Consider the following 5,522-nt stretch of genomic DNA (forward strand, 5'->3'; position numbering starts at 1 on the left):
TTTCCAACTTGGGTGCGAAAGACCAAGAACAAGGCTTTCAAATGAGTTATAATTTAGTTTAGGTTTAGAGCTGATTAGTAGGGTAGAGTCGAAGATAGCTGCAACTCCACCTCCTCGGCCTGTGCCTCGATGAATGTGAGTATTAATATGACTGGGAGGGGTGGATTCATTTAGGCTAACATATTCTCCATCACCCAGCCAGGTTTCAGTAAGACAAAATAAATCAATATCATAATCTTAGTTCATTTACTAGTACACCTTTAGAAGAGAGAGATCTGATGTTTAAGAGTCCACATTTAACTCTCCTATTCGTTTGCACTATTGCTCTTGTGGTTTTAATTTTTATGAGGTTTTTATGCACAGCTCCTCTTCTGTTTACCTTTTTCAATAATTTCAATGGTCGGGGGGCAGGATTTTCACTAAGTAACTCCTGAAATGGAGGAGCAGAGAAGCGTGTTAGACTGCAACTCTGCGTAGGGTTTTGGGTGGGTAACTGCTGAATTAGAAGGGCAGAGAAGTGTGTTAGACTGCGACTCTGCCTCCTGGTCTCAACTCTGGGTTGTCATGGATTTGGTCCACTAATAAACTTGGCCAGATTTCTAGAAATGAGAGCTGCTCCTTCCCAAGTGGGATGGATGCCGTCTCTCCCGATCAGACCAGGTCTTCCCCAGAAAGTCTGCCAATGATCTACAAAGCCCACATGGTTTGCTGGACACCACCTCGACAACCAGCGGCGGAATGACGACATGCTATACATGTCATCACTGGTCAGATTTGGCAGGGGTCCAGAGAAAACTACGGTGTCCGACATTGTTTTTGCATATGTACACACCAACTCAACATTAATCTTAGTGACCTCCGATTGGCGTAACCGAGAGTCATTACCGACGTCAGTCCGACGTGAATAACAATCTTACTGTATTTACGTTTATCCTTAGCCAGCAGTTTCAAATAAGACTCAATGTCGCCCGCTCTGGCCCCAGGGATGCACTTAACTATGGCCGCTGGCTTTGCTAACTTCACGTTTCTCAAAATGGAGCTGCCAATGATCAGAGTTGGTTTCTCAGCGGGTACATCGCTGAGTGGGGAAAATCTGTTAGAAACGTGAACAGGTTGATGGTGCCCCGTGGACTTTGAATGCTTACGACTATTCCTCCTTCGGACAGTCACCCAGTCACCCCTTCCTGGCTGCACAGGGGATGCCGGAGGACGGCTACCAGAGGCTAACTCAGGCCGTTCCGCACCGACTACCGGGGACTGGCTAGCTACAGTAGCTAAAGACTGATCTACCAAGGTGCGGAGCCGGACTTCTAAATCACTGAGCCTCGCCTCCATGTCTAAAAATAGACTACACTTATTACACGTACCATTACCGCTAAAGGAGGCAGAGGACTAACTGAACATCTGACACACCGAGCAGGAGAAAGTAGGTGAGCGAGAGAGGTGGAAGGAGAAGCCATCGCTAACGGCTAAGCTAAAGTACTGTAGCGTCAGCTACCAAAACTTTAGAACAACTATGAGATTGAACAGCAGTCACTAAAAGATGGAAAGAACTGTGAGTGCTTAGGCAAAATTACTGTAAGAATAAGTGTTTAGCGGACAGTTGGCTGCTGTAATCTAACAAATGTAACTGTTATTTAGCGAGAGCAGCACAACACAGTACCAACACAAGCACCGGAAACGGAAGTGAGTTGACACGCTTACCGCAGTACGTCAGCCACCGCAGTATCTTGGCAGAAGGCCAAGAGAGCAGAGGCCCTTACTAGTTTAAGATTACCTTTGCTGGAGCAACAATGTTGATTACATAATGGTCAGTTAATAGCCTACAGATTGGGACCTCTGTACTATAATAGTGAGATTTGATTATATTGTCTTGTGATGACTAGGAGGATAGAGCCATCTACTTTCAATTGTCAAGTTTTCCAGTACATGATCACTTTAAAAATCATTTAAAAATTTATTTTTAAATTCTTGGGCTGCCCTGAACACATAACCCAAGACAGAAAATTTTCAATTTTGCTCAGATTTTATGTGCCGAGCATGACTTTTTATTTCAGTCCAAGAGACCAACTCCGTCCATGATTGGTTGCCATACAGTCTACTGACAGTTGCATGTGTCTGTCGCTGTTTGATACAGCACGAAAGAAACTGAAAAGGGCGGTGCAAGCTGGTGTATATGCAGCGTTGTGCTGGACAGAATGGTAAGTGCTTGTGTGAATCTCCACATCCCAAAATTTAAAAGTGAATACCAACCCAATGAAGAAATAATCAAATATTTGGGTCCAGCCCTACTGCACTGGCTTCTAAATCTCTTCTGTTGTCATGTTTAAGGTTATAGTTGGCTTCTATTTCTCACCCATTGTTTGAGTCACTGTGTTTAAATTTGACTTGTCGTTGCAGCTGGATGGTTTTGTTGTTATTGCTATCAATATTATCATTATTTTAGAATTACAGTGGTAGAACTGTTCCACTTTATGGCTTGATGTGCTGTTAAAATATTTGTATAATAATAATTATTTTGATTGTCAACATAGAAACAACACGAGGTACACATGGGATGCCATCCGACCCTCCGTGGCCTCCCAGTGAACCTGCTAGCGGATGACATAGGCACGTCTTCAAAACCTGCAATGTAAGTACTCAGTGTATTCAGAAATGTCAATATCAACGACAAGTAAAGCTGATGATACATGGGGCAACTTTTGGAGCAATGTTGCTGGGCAATCTTGCTGGTGTCAAGCCTGACCATGTTTTCAACGGATAGCGGTGGGACAGGACGGGTGGCGGAGCGGTGGAAGAAGGGAATTAAGGTAGTAATCTTAACTCATTACCACTGACGGCAACATTGCCCAGTACCGTTGCTCTAAAAGTTGCTCCGTGTATCATCAGCTTTAGGTGAACTGTAAATGTAATGTAATGAATGTACTTTAGTTTTTGGGATTACAATGTTGATTTATCTTCACTCAAGCTTCTCAGCAGCTAGCTTCCATGCACATCCGGTTCCAGTGTTATTGTTAGCGTCGTTAGCTCTGTTGGACTACTTCTTCATATTTATATAAAAACTGGACATTGGTGGGAGAAAAGAAAGCAAGGAGGTGAAGTACCTGGTGAGATCAGAAAACATGTGTATATAACTTTATTCCAGCTATCATTGTACTTTACTGTGACCAAGTTAGCATAGCATAGCCCTGATAGATCCGAACTCCATTCAGAAAACAAACATTTTAGAAGTTGTTGTCTTGCTGTCTTGCTGACAGACCTGACAAAGCATGAATTCATATGTTTAACAAATCTACATCATATTGTAGTTATTTCGGCACCAGTTTAATCCATTTATTGCTATTTCCATCCATCCATCCATCCATCGTCAACCACTTATCCTGTGTACAGGGTCGCGGGGGGCTGGAGCCAATCCCAGCTGACATTGGACGAAATGGCGTGGTACACCCTGGACCAGTCGCCATTCCATCGCAGGGCCACACATAGACAGACAACGGAGCATTTACATTTACATTCACACTCACATTCCCACTATTGCTATTTAATCACAGCAAAATGTTTACTTTGGGTTCATACAACTGTAGTAATGGTGAGTTGTGTTTATTCATGTTATCGTGTTGTGTGTGAACACTCAGCAGTTGTCCAGTGAAAGCGTTGCGTGGATTAAATTCGCGTTTGGTCTGAATGCGTAGTAGCGTCAGCTAAATGAATAAATGTAAAAGTCAGACTGCTGAAGTCTCATAACTGTTTCTAATGAACTTTAGAATTTTGTCCTCATTCTCTTACAGTTGAAGCAGATTTAAGAAAACGTTATAGAGTCAGTATAGACAGAAGGAATCATAACAGCCACCAGTAACTCAAGTGAGTATTGTATCAAGACAGGCTTGGAAGAAATAAAAAATATGCTTTTAAGTGTGTGGGGGAGGCACTGATGAGTATTCAGTGCTAGCTTTCTTATATAACTATCCTCATAATTGGATTGTTTGTATTTTGCAGTGCAAGGATGAACAAGACATTGCTGACACTACTCACTGTGGTCACTGACACTGACGCTCCTGCCAGAGTGAAAGGTGGCTGTGGATGGATTTGTCTGTTTCTCTGGGGGTGGTGATTGACCAGTGGATAAGACACGTGCCTTTGGTGTGAGAGACCCGGGTTTAATTCCCCATTTTGACACGTCCACCAATGTGTCCCTGAGCAGGATATTTTACCCCTAGTTGCTCCAGGGGCGTGTGCGAATTCTGACATACAGGTGAAACTCGAAAAATTAGCATATTGTGCAAAAGTTCATTTATTTCAGTAATTCAACTTAAAAGGTGAAACTAATATATTATAAAGACTCATTACATGCAAAGTGAGATATTTCAAGCCTTTATTTCATGTACGTTTGATGATTATTGCATACAGCTTTGGAAACCCCAAATTCAAAATCTCAGAAAATTTGAATATTGTGAAAAATGTTCAGTATTGTAGGCTCAAAGTGTCACACTCTAATCAGCTAATTAATCCAAAACACCTGCAAAGGGTTCCTGAGCCTTTAATTGGTCTATCAGTCTGGTTCAGTGGAATTCACAATCATGGGGAAGACTGCTGACCTGACAGTTGTGCAGAAAACCATCATTGACACCCTCCACAAGGAGGGAAAGCCTCAAAAGGTAATTGCAAAAGAAGTTGGATGTTCTCAAAGTGCTGTATTAAGGCACATTAATAGAAAGTTAAGTGGAAGGGAAAAGTGTGGAAGAAAAAGGTGCACAAGAAGCAGGGATGACTGTAGCCTGTAGAGGATCGTTAGTAAAGGCCATTCAAATGTGTGGGGGAGCTTCACAAGGAGTGGACTGAGGCTGGAGTTACTGCATCAAGAGCCACCACACACAGATAGTTCCTAGACATGGGCTTCAAATGTCGTATTCCGCTTGTCAAGCCGCTCCTGAACAAAAAAACAACGTCAGAAGCGTCTTACCTGGGCTAAAGGGGAAAAAAAGAACTGGTCTGTTTCTCAGTGGTCCAAAGTTCTCTTTTCTGATGAGAGCAAATTTTGCATCTCATTTGGAAACCAAGGTCCCAGAGTCTGTAGGAAGAGTGGAGAGGCACACAATTGTAGTGTACAAAGAGTGTGCATTTTATATCAAATAAATTTGAACTACTCCAAATTCTTTCTCTCTCCCTGGGAGAAAGAAAAGGAGGGGGTTTTTGAGATATCAACCCTCAACAGACAGCTGAGGCGACCCAAAGGAAGAGTTGAAAGGTTGCTTTCCCTAAGTGCTGTTTCTGGGCAGTTGATCGTAAAACTGGCCACCTTTGGCAGCAGCTGAGATAAGCCTCGGTGCCTGACTGTTAAAATGACAAAGAAACACTCACCAGATGATCTGAGAAAATCAAAACTTAAATTAAATGAAATTATTAATAAAAAGACCCAATTTCAGTTGCAAAGACTACGCTTGGAGAACTTTGAACATGGCAATAAATCCGGCAGATTCTTAGCCAGCCAATTGAAATTGAATAAAGAAAAAATAACTATTTCT

The sequence above is a fragment of the Micropterus dolomieu genome, linkage group LG20 (genome assembly GCF_021292245.1).
Source record: "Micropterus dolomieu isolate WLL.071019.BEF.003 ecotype Adirondacks linkage group LG20, ASM2129224v1, whole genome shotgun sequence".
In the NCBI taxonomy this organism is placed as follows: domain Eukaryota; kingdom Metazoa; phylum Chordata; class Actinopteri; order Centrarchiformes; family Centrarchidae; genus Micropterus; species Micropterus dolomieu.